Source organism: Aedes aegypti, chromosome 2, assembly GCF_002204515.2.
Source record: "Aedes aegypti strain LVP_AGWG chromosome 2, AaegL5.0 Primary Assembly, whole genome shotgun sequence".
NCBI classification, from domain to species: domain Eukaryota; kingdom Metazoa; phylum Arthropoda; class Insecta; order Diptera; family Culicidae; genus Aedes; species Aedes aegypti.
This window is the reverse complement of record NC_035108.1, coordinates 105,993,645-106,007,419: the sequence shown is the minus strand read 5'-3', so window position 1 is coordinate 106,007,419 and position 13,775 is coordinate 105,993,645. Positions and strand designations below refer to the sequence as shown.

Here is a 13,775-nt window from a genome sequence, read left to right as displayed (position 1 = left end):
GAAAAAAGCTCTTATTAAAAACTTAATCGGCCTTACCATAATTGTATAAAACACTTATTGAAAGATTCCTACAAATCTTCCCTGAATTTATTCATAATTAAATCACAGATCAACAGACGTAACACTGACGAAATTATCATCGACCACTCATTCAACGATCATTTCAAATTCGCTATGTTACAAATCTCATAACCAGAGGGGCGCGTATCGTTTTTCTTCGCATTTGACGTTTCACACTACCGCCATCTGCAGATCTTGTTGCACGAAACAATGTTGATGATGATGGTGCATAGTGCGCGATGGATTTTGAAGAAATTTGTTCTAAGTGTTACGTCTGTTTGTCTGTGATTAAATTCTACATTTAATGTTGAATTGGTTTCGAAAGCATTCGGGAAAGCTTCATTTTTTACAAGTAGGTATGAAGAAAATATCCAAACTTATACGCAATATACTACAGATAACACGCAAGCTTGACGGAGTGGTCTGCAATATCGGCAAACAAAGATTTATGACATCCCTGATGTACCGTAACAATTGAATTTCAAGAAGACTGCAGAAAAGTCTAAATCTCGATTACATTTTCAAATCGACGTAAGTAACTTCCATACAGTTTTGAGAAAATTAATTCAGAAGAATCACAACCTGTCTTCTAAAACTGTTTTAAAATGAATCACCTTTTTCACATATTTTCGCCGTGTACATTGCTTAAATTTTGCATACAATAAGCTCGCATTCAAAAACTAGGGAGTTCCTGTTATTTCCCACAAAAAATTTATTACAAAATGATAAGCCGATTTATTCAGTTACTTTCGACGTTTTTGTACCAGTGTAAAATCGGCTCAAGTAGTGTTTTGTTTTGATTCGTGGTTAAGTCACTTTGTCTCTCCATACAGCGGAGCGGCGAAAGTAGTGGTTAGGTAGCGAAAGTTGAAAATCTTACTTTCGTCGTTTTGTAATTCCGGAAAGTAAATGTTCTAAAAGTGAAAAATCGAGTTGGTTTAGAGCAAAATGTGTAGAATTTCGTCTGCGAAGCACGTACAATCGATAAAGTAAGTTTGTATACTTTTTTGACTTGAGTCTGTTTGAATAAGTTTTCGAGAAATGTAGGCAATTTCCGGAGGAATCTCCTGGTATCTAACCAAAATTCAATTATTTCAACCAAATAAGCAAATTGGTACGAATTTCGATGATACAAACTGTTTTGGGGATATATGTCAAGCATGCTTACAAACTGGCTCATACCATGTCAAATCTCGAAAACTTAGTCAAAAAAGTATACAAACTTACTTTATCGATCCTACGTGTTTCGCAGACGAAATTCTACACGTTTCGCTTTGAACCAACTCGACTTTTCACTTTTGGAACGTTTAATTTCCGGATTTACAAAACGACGAAAGTAAGATTTTCAACTTTCGCAACCTAACCACTACTTTCGCCGCCCCGCTGTATGGAGAGACAAAGTGACTTAACCACGAATCAAAACAAAACACTACTTGAGTCGATTTTACACTGGTAGAAAAACGTCGCAAGTAACTGAATAAAACGGCTTATAATTTTGTCATAAAATTCACGTGTGAAATAATATGAACTCCATAGTTTTTGAACGCGAGCTCATTGCATGCAAAATTTAAGCAATGTACACGTCGAAAAAATGTTAAAAATGTGATTCATTTTAAAACATTTTTAGAAGACAGGTTGTGATTCTTCTGAGTTAATTTTCTCAAAACCGTATGGAAGTTACTTACGTCGATTTGAAAAAGTAATCGAGAAATCCTTGTTTAAATCAAGAAGTTGTTGGATGCCTATCAATACCACACCAAACACGATTAAGGAATTCTACATGATTTTTATAAATATAAATATTATTCAACACTAACAAACTTCACAACATACAATTTGACAATAGTTAAGACAAACAACGTTTATTTTCTATAAGTTTCATTGATATGTGTGCTCATTTAGTAAGGCATGAAATAGCGTGCCACGGTGATCAATTTCACCCGTGGTAAATCAAACAAGTCAAATGTGAATATATTGTACAACATCGCCCTCAAATGCTGCGTAGATAATTAATCTAAAGTGTACGATTTGACGGATAACTTTAAATTTTCGAAGTTGATGGGTGGTCAAATGTCAATGTCAAAACCCGAACTGTTCAATGGCAAACATTTTATTTTCATCAACTTGAAACATCTTCTTGTCCTGTTTTATCAATGTTTACTGAGAGAAAATCATACTGCCTGCACATGATTTTTGTCCGGTTTTAAAATTGTATAATCATGGTATTTTTCACAACAAATTGTACTTGACCGCTCTACTTAGGATGTGGATACTAGGCTTTAAGTGTTTTTTGTTGGTTTAAGTAAGAAAAAAAAACCTTTTTTTTTTCGATTTTTAAAATGTGGCCACACTTACTTTAAACTCTGATTTTGGGTGTATTTTGTTTTCCGTGCCCTTTCCGAAATGTCAGATAGGCCTATTCACAAGACGTTTCAAATCAGTTGATCGGGAAGCTTTTTGACAGTTCTTCTATGGAAATGACAGCCTCTTGATTGCACCGGTCCTCCAAAATGCAACGTGGAACACAAAAATGGAACTTGTTTTGATCATCTTTATATTTTTCTCGTAGTCGGTTGAAAATCGTTGGTGCAGTTCTTAATTCTACCATGGATTCGGTAGATTATACAAGAAATTTTGTTTGCGTGTAGGTGATTTTTTTGGAAGAATCCTTGAACAACAACCCAAAGGAAACAATGGTTCCGGGTCATTTGGCCGAATGCCGTTTGGCCGAACGCCACTTGACCGAAAGGGTCATTTGGCCGAGTTCCGTTTGGCCGAAATTGAGAACGATAGTAAACTACGGTTAGCATGCATTTGTAATGAATTTCAAAACTGAATTTCAAGAAACAGTTTATTATTATAGAAGGATAAATTATCCTTGATATTCAGCTCTTTAATATTAGTTCAAGAAACAGTCAATGTTTAGAGAAGAAAATCCTAAATGTAACCAATTATTCACTTCGATGCTTGCGGTAAAAGCTGCCAGCAGAGATTTTCACATTGCGTTTGTAGACAGTTTTTAATAGTAACTAAAATGGCTCACGACTTATTCGTATTTCTGTAGCATTGGTTTGCTTCAATGCTTCGAATCTTACAAAGTAAATTAATTCATAGTTCTAGCAATTACGAGTTTTGGCTTCTTCGAGTTTTGGCTTCTTCACAACGGAAAAAAACAGTGAGCCTATTTGACGTAAGTGTTCACCGAGTCGTTCGATTTACTGATACACGCCTGCAACGGCGCAGAGATAATCTTGGACCAGAATGACATCTCACTGAAGTTAATTCTTGTACTAAAAATATATTTTAAAAATACTCTTTATGAGCATATTTAAAGCCATAACTCCAACAATCTACGGAAAATAGTCAAATGTGAAAGAATAGCCTATGACTAAAAGAAGGAAAAATCTTTTATAAACATTTAAGACAATGACCTATCTAACATTGAGAGGCTCTCTTTGTTTACTTTCTCTTTACTCAATAACTGAGTCGCATTAACCTATTTTGATAAGTTTTTTGTATGAAACGCTAGTCAAGAAAATTGCCTTTCGATCTATAATGAAAAACTTCCCAAAAGCTTTAGTATTCTACTGTTATAATCGAAAGAGAGCGAGAGAGCGAGAGAATCTCTCATTTGTACATAGGTCCTTTAGTAATGTTCAGCGAAAATTATTATATCAGTATAACTACAAAGAACTGTCGATGATTTAAAGAAGGTAAAATTATCTTACAATATTAATTATTGCCAATAGTTATGGAACCAATACAGATCAAATGAATAGCCTATGTTTAAAAGAAGGAAAAATTTCCGATGAAAATTAATCTGAACACCAGAAATGAACCACCTATTAGCTAAGAGTCTTGACGTGAGTTCTCAACTTCGTCCCGAATTAACGAATCGTTTCAATTATTCTTTTGGAGCACTAATATAGCGACAAATATGACGTTCGGCCACATCATGAAAATCAACAAATTAATTAGCTGATCAGTTCTTGGGCCACGAACTTATGAATCGAACTCATTAGAGTTCAAGCAATTTGATTTTTTTTTGCTCGTAATTCGGGCAAACGGCATTCGGCCAAACGGCCGGACACCGGAAACAATAATAATATTACATATTATAATTCTCTTAAGAAATCTCTGAACAGATAACGGGTAACTTCTGAGTATTTTTACGGAAGAGTTTTTAAAAGAACTTTTGAACGTATTCTGCCACAATCTGTACAGGAATGTTCTAATACGTTTAAGTGAGCATTTTCGGAACATTTTTTTTACTGGAATATACAAAAAAGGAATATTTTCAGTGAAGAAAAATAGAAATTTACAAATATCACTGATGTGCAGCGATTTCAAAATCTATGCAAACTACGAAATTTGTGGAAATCGTGATTATGTATTGCGAAAGACATTACTTCTGTAAAATAAGAATTTGATGGCCACCCTAGAAAAAAATCCTAGCTACGTACACGGTGGTTTGCGAATACCCTTTAATGGGTGAAAATTTACCCATTTCCGCTAGACGTGCCTCTCCACATTTAATGGGTAAACACGGTTTACTCATTAAAGAGTAAAGCAAGTTTATTTCATAGGATGGGTAAATTTTTACCCTTTATGCAAAACGCTCCCGCATTGAAAAATGGGTGAAAATTTACCCATTTCGAGAACGATGAGAGGACAATCATAAATTTGAAGATTATTCACGTTATCGTTAAGTAAAACAATTGAGAAATTATAGTTTTGGTTTATTTTACCACATGGAACATATGGGAAATATATTTAAGCACTTTTTATTGCTGATATATCGATGTAACATTGTGCCGGAATGAAAGGTGATGCCAAACCGGTGCAACCCTCCAACTAATCTGAAATTTCCTGAAATAAATCAACAACTTTAGTTATTTGAATTAATATTCGAAACGAGCATCACTCACCGCTTTTATGGAATATCCCAGTACCTAATAAAAGAGATAATCATATTATGAGAAATTCAAAAAGAATCAAGAAGCACGTTAATTTTCTCTGCAAATTGATGTACACTTTTCATAACTATTTTTCACCCATTTATGAGATCAACAATGGTTTTAACAAATGGGTATTTTTTTACTCTTTTTGAGTTTTCAAATTCACCCATGATTTGACAGATCGGTACACTATTCGATAATGGGTATTTTTTCACCCATTAAAGGGTAATCGCAAACCACCGTGTAAATGAGCAAGAAAGAGCGCGTTCGAATTTTGTAATAAAACAATAGAGTGATTCCAAGCAACAGCACCAAAATTTGGTAAATTTTTTAATTCATTTTTTTCTATTGAGCTGAAACTTTCCCTCAAAAAATTACGTTGGTATTCCGATAGGGTTTTGAGATATTTGAGTTTTTGTGACAAAAATGATGTTTTTTATTGCAAAAAAAAATTCTTTTACTGTGTGTATTTTTTTTTTGGAATCTTTATTTAGTTGTCTAACTTTGTTTCTTTAGTTGTCTAACAATCGAACGAACCGTTTTTGCTGTGCAGCTTTTTGAATATTTTTGAACCATTTTCACATACACCCTTTTGAAAAGTTAGTCGTGACTCAACTTGAAGATTTGATATCGGAAAATGACGATTTAGATGGAACTGAAAAACTGTGCAAAGTTTCAGATATTTTTGAAATGTTCGATCAGAATCGACTTGCATGCCTCCGTGGAATCCCTCAATATTTTATCAACATATTTGGTGGACTGATGTTTTTTTCACTAAAATTGAAATTAGTCTGCAAATACCATTCTATGATATCACGATTGTAATGGCAGCTGGCTAAGTCAGATCAGAACTTCGTGGGATTAATTAATTGAGAAAACGCAATTCTGAATATACTTTTCTTCAATACAAAGAAAACGGCCAAATAGGGTCCTAAAGCCCTGTCCCAATTTTAGTGCCAAACGCTTAAGTTTAAGCCAAAAACACATGTTTACTCAATTTTCTAATGTTTTCCGTTGGTTTAAGCCCAAAAAACATTTTTTTAGATTTTGTCACATCCTTTGGCTTAAACTCAAATTTTGGGTGTATTTTGTTTCCGTGTCCCTTACGAAATGTCAGATAGGAACAACCCCAGTGGTCGAACTAAAACCCCTGTGGTGTTTTTGTCGACTAAGCGAACGTCAAACATGGTCAAAAGTGTCAAGGTTCATTTATGGACCAAATTTTTAAATTAAAGTTTAAACATGACATAGCCATTATTTGAGCGGGAAAAATTGCTTAAGTAGCAACAGTAACATGCTTTTTCATGTTATTAAATAAAAACAAGATTTCATTAAAAATTTTAGGACCCAATTCTAAGTGGAACAGACTTTATTTGTCTGGGAATTACATCAACTCCAGGCAATATTTTACATATTTGTTACGGAACTTCTCGATATTGTAACCGATATCATTCGAGGAAATTTTCATTTTTTTGTGTTTCTTAGTACATCTTAGTTCCTCACTTCATTTTTTTAATGCTCTTGAATAACTCCATGATTTCTTTCAAAGATTTCTTTACTGAAAAAAATGCAACTTGGTATTCATCAAAAGATTCGTTTTCGAATACAACTGTAAAATACTTGAAGAAGTCTTGAAGATTCCTCCATATATTCCACTCATTTTTGTGCTGGTATTCTCAAAGGTTTGAGAAATCGCTCTAAATATTTGTACAATTTTATAATCCTAAGACAATACATAATGAAGCTAATCATTTCACAGTTGTTCATATTAGAGCAACTCTTATAGTTTTCAAAGCAAGAAAATTCCTCAGACGAAAATACATCCATGATCCCATTTACAGTTCATTCGAAGATTTTTAAAAAGCATCACATTTCTCTATCCAGAGATTTTTTAAGAAATGAAATCAAGGATTTTCACAAGTGTTCTTTTTTTGTACTCGCCTAGAATAGTTTAGGTATTGCCGTTAATAAATCTCCAGGGATTATTTCTGACATTCTCCCCATTAATATGAATTTCTAAACAAATAAGAAGTAATACAAATAAATCGTAGGTTCTATCAATCCAGAAATTTGTTTTGAAGTTCCTTTTCCGGTATTTCTTCAGGAATATTTTCAGCGATTCTGCTACGAGTTTTACTCACTTTATTCACTACAAATCGTCTGTATAAGTTACTATTTTACCTATTTGTTGTTGAACTCATTAAAGAAATGTTAAAGATTGGCTACTGGATTTCACGTCGCTGTTTAAAAAACACTAAGTAAAAGCTAGTTCAAACTGCTACGGTTACTATGGTAAGAAACTTTTCTTGATTTATTACTTTTTTCTATTTATTCTTTAATTTACTATTGGATCTAATTAGACGGAGCACACCTGAAGAAAATGTGCCCAATCGACCCATCGTTACTCTTAGCCACCCGAATAGGAAGTTATCCGAAACAAAACAAAACAAAATCTGGACCATCGCGTTCGAATTTAGTTGCTAAAAGAATGTACAAAACTGAATGTCATAGATATCTAACTTAATCCATACTTCATAAAACGCTTTCAATGTGCATCTAATGTACACACCACTCGGACCTGCTTCGACGTGTGGAACAAACCGCAGGTCCACCACTGGGGAAATTAATACCAAAGCCTATCAAAGTATATCGAATATGTGAAGTGTTGTATTGATCTTTGAATTATTTATTTTTTTTAACGAGCAAAAATAACCGATCCGATAAAGACAGCCGGTGCATGGAAAAGAAAGTGAAGAGAATAGCATGAGATTCAGAGCAAGAGAAAATTATTTTTGCTTCGGAAACACCACAGTAGCAGTTAACATACGAAATACATTGAACATGTGTAAATAGGAGAAGTTATAGAGTATAGAAGGAAATAAATTTTCATTATCACTGCAACAAAGAGACACAGTATTGACTAGTTTATAAACATATAACTGAAATTCTAAAATAGGTGCATAAGACATGATATTATGTAACTGTAAGGATCTGATAAGAAAGAGTAGTTCTTTTAGTTAGAGATAATAACGATCCAACAATTCTAAAACATATACAATACACGTGATGTAAAGAGTTTCAGAAACTATCTAGCAATGGTTACACCTTAATACGTTTTTGTTTTAAACACCTCTAACCCTAATTTGTTTTCTGCTAAGCAAACTGTTACCTGTACATCACTGTTACCGCTGTATTGGTTTCGATTATTAGTTTATGTTCTTTACTCAAACGACGAGGACTCGAGCAGCGATCGAAAGCAGCCAGTCGCCTCTGGATAGTAGTTTCAGGCCTAAAAACACTGGTTTTATATAGAAAACATACACATATTCATAACAAGCAAGTAATTCTGTAAGCAAAAGCGTTACCCGCGCATAACGTTGAGCAGAAACTAAACGTTAAATGATAGGGAACAGTGTATAGCCAACCGAATGAGAATGATCGGGCGTCTGCTCATGAGGGTATACACTTGCGCGCTCGTGCAAGAACGTCAGAGAGAATGAAATGAAAGAGCGAGAATAGGAGATAGATAGCGTAGCTGAAGAGCGACTGTTTTAAGTTTCTCACGAAACGTTATGGATGTACAAATTCTAGATGAATATAGTCATTTGTTTCCGTTGATGAAGTCCATTTGTTTACTGAAGTAAAAAGAGTGTAACTTTGAACAACCAATACACAAACTTTCGGACCAAACGGGGCACTTTTAGAAGGTATAAAGCGATACTGACAAAATAGAGGATATTACCACAAACACAGATTTTACTTTTTAACTATCCCACCTCAGATAGTTTCTTAAATTAAACACGTCTGATTTTACTACTGAACCGAGGACTGACAATACCGAAAAAGTAAGATAATAACCCAAACAATCTGCGTCAGATTCTGCACATTATCCAAACAACAGAACCATCAGTATCGATTTTTATGTTTTGCTACTTTTGGAAACATTTTCCTATTAAAACTATTAAAATCACATTTACGCGTGCTACACTTCTAGCAAGGCTTTAAACCATTTAAATTGAATGATAGTGAACCAAAGTCGTAGTCAAACTAATAGAGACATATTCGTCCATAAACCAGACCTATTATACTCGTAGATGAAATATTGAAAAGAATATATTGATACCGATAGTAATCTCAGCGTAATTCATTAAATCTACAAAACCAAAAACCCATTCAATATCACTTAGACAACAACTATATCAAACATTGAAGAAACATATTTGCTGAACACAGCCACCCTCGAAGCGAATATTAACAACAGCAAATCCATATTGATCCAACTTATTGCTAGATTTGTTTGGTAAAATGTCAGAGTATAGCAAATCCATGTTGCGAGATCGAAGATGTAACGTTTATGTATAGAAGTTTAGCGAAAATCAAAAAGTCTTACTGCATCGATAAAAAAAAATCGCTTCTGCATCGTCATAGTGCGAAAATGTCGCATTGCGATCGTTTATGTTTCGCTGTGTTGGATAAGTGTATGAATAGTAATGAATGCATAGAATTGACAGAGCTAACGATAAAGCTATCATCACCTGCTGATTGTATATAATAGGGAATATTGATACGTTACTATGCTAGAACGAAGAAATGAATGGTAATGAATTGAAATGGTTTGAATGTTGCAAAATCACATAATATACACAATTATAAACAGGTGCCATGTGTTGCATATTTTAATCCGAACCTTCAGTCTTTCAAATTACTTACTTTAGGACTTTCCGCTTACTCTCGAAGTGTACATTTCAGCAGCTCTCATATTATTGATCAATAACGGCGCCGGTCAAGTCCTTACAGTTAGTTGGGATGGGGAAGGAATGTAAGTGTGTAACTATGACCCGCATTCCAGATCGCATTAGCGATACGTTGCAGGTTATTCACCCTCTCTTTAAAGTGATTCTTGATGATGACGCGAACTGCGTTCCGTTGTCAGTAAGCACAACTTCAGGCACGCCAAAGAGCAGGAAGATGGAATTCTCAACGAAGTGAGCCGAAGTTTCCGCTGTCGCTTCCCTGAACAGTAGCAACAATGACAAACTTACTAAACAGGTCAGTCACTACCAGTAAGCAGGTACTTCTCCCCTTTCCAGACGATGGTAACGGACCCACCTAGTCCATCGCTAAGAACTGCCACGGATGTTCTACGACCTTTTTCTGACCCATCATTGGTGGAGTCGTATTTTGGTTCGACGCTTTGCTTTTTTGACACTTCACGCAAGCCTGGCATTGCCGCTTAACGTCCACCGCCATTTTTGGTCACCAAAACTTCTGTCGAACCACCGCTAGAGTTTTCTCCGAACCCAATTGCGCTTCTTCGTGAATTCTTCGGTAGATCTCCACACGATCAGCCTTCGGCGGATATCTCTTCCATCTGAAACGTCCATCTTCTATTCTGTCTTCAGATTTACAGTATTTAAAAATTTCTTCATCGACTACACGGAAATTGCAGTACTGGGTCGGACAGCTTTCGATGTTTGACGCCAGTTCCTGGTACCCCTTGTCCACATTCACCGTCAGAACTGTTTCAACCGACCTAGACAGGCAATCTGGCTAAACGTTATTCTTCTCTTTCCTATATTCCAACTCAATGTCATAGGACTAGATTTTCAACGCTCATCTCAGCAGTTTTGCGTTGCAAGATTCTACATCGATCGTAAACAACCATAAAAGGCTACGTACATCGGTAATTACAGGAAACCGAGTGCCCTCCACGAAGTTCCGGAAGTGTTGCATCGCCAGCAAAACTCCTAGGCACACTCTTCCTACTCTGGAATACTTCCGTTGTGTGCTACTGAGTTTCTTAGCAATGACTCGTGGCTGCCCATCTTGCTGCTGGGTTAAAGCAGCTCCCACAGCGAGTTCAGATAATAGAGGTAATAAACTATAGAGGACGAATGTCGCTGCTGTTCCTTTTGTTCTCGGCTTTCAACATGCGAAGCGCCCGTGGGTATATAAGTGTCAAATTACGCTTTGTATTGTTTTGGTTATTTTCGTGTTTTCCATTTGGTAGCGATCGAAGATCGCACTCGTTAATGTTTGTAGCAAGAAAAATCACAGATTAATTAAATTTTGATAGTCTTAAATTAGATGGCTCACACAGGAAGTGCTGGTGCAGTGGTAATTCGCATTCCACTCGTACAGAGGACGCTTTTTCAGGAGGGAACGCGAAAAGGTAAGTGATTTTTAGAGATTACCTTTCGAACGAACTAATGGAACTTTTTTTACAATTACAGTGTCGATCGTGTGCGCCAGGATAAGATGGTTACAGACACTTCCACATCAGGAGAAAGCTGCTGAAAGTTTCAATTGATGAGCGGCTGTTAAAGCAGTGCTGGAAACGACGGAGATACCAAGCCTGTCGACAAATATGCGCTCCTTATTTTACTACGAAAACGAGGCTGGTAGAAAAGCCCTAATGACTCTAACAATCATTGCATATTCGCGGACTTAGGATTGACGCGGCCGAGAACAGTCTAAAGCGTGCGGTTGCAGGAGACAAACCAGATCAAGGGTCGCCAGGTCTTGCTAGAGAATGTTGAATGCCTGTCCACCTATCCGATTCCGTTATCATTATGGTCTGGTCACCGATGATTAAGTGACTGACAGGTTACACCACTAAAATAGTAGGGCAATGTTTTATTTGACCATTCAATGATAAGCAACTTCTGTTTAATAGTTTCAAACTTATTTGATTATAAATATGTAACATGTATCCTGATTTTTTTCTTCCGAATAGCATACACTGTCTAAAACAGATAGCGTAAAGTGCCGTAATTCAGCGCACCTAAGGCCCTAATTCCCCTCAATTAGGAATATTCTAATAAATTGAAAATCAATGATACTAATAATTTAAGGTACAATAAAAAGTGATGTTTTACCATCATATACAGATAGAGGTATTGGTAAATGTTCTTAAATTTCGACAAAATTTAGACCACATGTGCAGAATCAGGACGCTTTACGGTACATACACCTAACTGCTTTTTTTCGTAGTTAGGGTAGGTGTACCAGTTATGGCCATAGTGGTTCCCTATTTCGCCATACGTGATATCTTGTATGCTTTTGCATTTTGAAAAATCTTTTGTGTTTTAGCAGTTAAATTAAGAATAAATCTTGATGTTAAAACATTCAAAAAGATTAAAAATGTAAAAGTTATCCAAATTTTGCATATGGCCAAATAGGGAACCACTATAGCCATAACTGGTACACTTTCCCTATATTAATTTGACAATATGCATTTCGAAATCATACAAACTGTGTAGGGTAAAAATCAACCCCCATTGCCACTGAACTGCTCATAAAGGCACAAATGCCTCATGTGAAAAAGAAATCCAGTGAACATGGGGCTGACATGCGTTAATGAGCAGTAAATCGGATATTACTAGGGGAATTTGACCTTCAAGAATGATGTGCTTTTAGAATTATTGAATTTTTTATGTGGTTTGCACATAAATGGACAAATTTATACACTTTAGTGAACAAACAGAAGAATGTTTAATGCGGTAATGGACAGAGCATGCTTCTTCGCTTAGTGTTCTTATGAGCAATTTCACAGTTTTTAACTGAGAGCTTTTTTTGACAACTTCCTTGTTAAATTAATTTACTTTTGTATTTCATTGTGTATAATAAATAGTAAAACGAGTGTAATATTTTTTCATTTAATTTATTTCCAGTCAAAACATATTTCTACAGTGTTCAGCGAATCATCATTGTCCAGCAAATATGACCATTTTCTTAGAGAACTGCCTGATATTTTCTTTCTTATTTGCCTCAGAAACTAGCCTACACATGTGATGGCTACGAATGACTAAGTAGCAGCGTGCAATCAGTTTCATTAATAGGAGCTTGTGGTTTTCGTCTACAGGGCATTGCGTAACGTGATCATCTAAATTTTTAAACAATGTCGGGTTTTGATCCCACAAAATTGACAATGTTTTGTTTACCAACCTAACTGGTTCTACAAAACCTTTCTCGATTTTTTCTTGTTCTGCTCTTAAAATCTGTTCCGCTGTTTTGCAGATGATGACTGTATCTTTTTGCGCGTTAATCAGTGCACCAGCACAGTACCGCTTATGCTCGACTAACATAGAATATTCAGTTTCGTCAGTATGCAAAGCACTCCTGCACTCATCACATTTAAGTATTTTATCGACCTTTCTCTCAACAAATCCTGCAATGTATGTAACAATATCATTGTCAATATTGTCCAAGGATTTCAAATTTACTTCATCGTACAACTAATTCTCCAGCAAGTTATTTGAAGAGGTATCTGACACTCTTGAATTTTTGTTCCTGGTACTTGGTACTGATAGTATGGCCAACTCTGTGCTATCTTGCGGTAAACTGTTTGCAGCAGTGGACATTCTTAGTTCTTTATGGATAAGGAGGGCACGGAACGCATAGGTAAACTGTTTTGTTGTTGGGTTGTCGTCAAAACCTCCTCTGGCTCAAATCAGACAAAATGTTTGTTCTATGTGGTCTTGGCAAAGTTTGTAGGTAAGTAGATAATCTAATGGACTACTAGAAGGGTATATATACTGGAAGTAAATGATAGTAATCGACTCAATATTAACTAGTAGTCCTAGGAAACCTGTGTAATTAACTGTTTCTAATATTGAAATCTGTTCTCCTTTGACATAGCATGTTAGCAGGTCCGTCGCACTCGGGCTCAGATTGGGTACCACTTCTAGTACTGCATTTGGTCCCTCGGTAGTGCAAAAGGTACCCAAGTTTGACACATCGCAGTACACTTTTCAC

General features: G+C 35.7%; 1 long non-coding RNA gene across 1 annotated transcript; it reads left to right on the top strand.

The window, feature by feature from the left end:
* Window positions 1-11,018: 11,018 nt before the first annotated feature.
* Window positions 11,019-11,730, top strand: LOC110675258. The gene is made up of 2 exons (XR_002499310.1): window positions 11,019-11,190; window positions 11,252-11,730. It is a non-coding gene; the product is annotated as an uncharacterized LOC110675258 (long non-coding RNA).
* The last annotated feature ends 2,045 nt before the right edge of the window (window positions 11,731-13,775 follow it).